The following is a 661-nucleotide window of genomic DNA, read 5'->3' as shown; positions in this document are numbered from 1 at the left end:
ACGGGGCTTAAAACTATTTAAGTATTGTTTTAAAAAAGCTGAATTCTTGAGTAAATTGTTTTCATAGAAGTGGCTGAGGATTACTCTGCTAATGACAGTGTAGAATTTACTTTGAGGAGGAGGAAGGTGTCACTTAAAACAGAGGTGTGATGATTGCCAGGTCGATGTTACATGATTGTGTTACATGAGAACTGATTAGTAGTTTAGATTAGATAATTAGATTAAACTTTATTAATCCCTCGGGTGGGTTCCTCCAGGAAATTCAGTTTCCAGTAGCACAGCACCGACAGAAGTTGCATGTTACAGATACAATAAAGGGAATGAGAATGAGGATATAAGCATAAATATGCCATATATACACATATATAAATACAGAATATATAGTATGGATAAATAGGAATACCAGTGGATTGCACATTTGAGTGAGTATATTGCACAGTGATTATTGCACAGTTGAATATAAGAAAAAATATTGTGAATATTGCACAGAGAAAAAAAGTACTACAGCTCAGTTGTTCCCCCCTCCTTTGTCCCCCTGTTTCCCCTCCCTCTCTCCTCCAACGAGGAGTTAAACGGTCTGATGGCATGTAGGACAAAGGAGTTTTTAAGTCTGTTGGTTCTTGACTTTGGGAGAAGCAACCTGTCGCTGAATAGGCTCCGC

This window comes from Oreochromis aureus, linkage group 18 (genome assembly GCF_013358895.1).
Source record: "Oreochromis aureus strain Israel breed Guangdong linkage group 18, ZZ_aureus, whole genome shotgun sequence".
NCBI classification, from domain to species: domain Eukaryota; kingdom Metazoa; phylum Chordata; class Actinopteri; order Cichliformes; family Cichlidae; genus Oreochromis; species Oreochromis aureus.
This window is presented reverse-complemented; position numbering follows the sequence as displayed.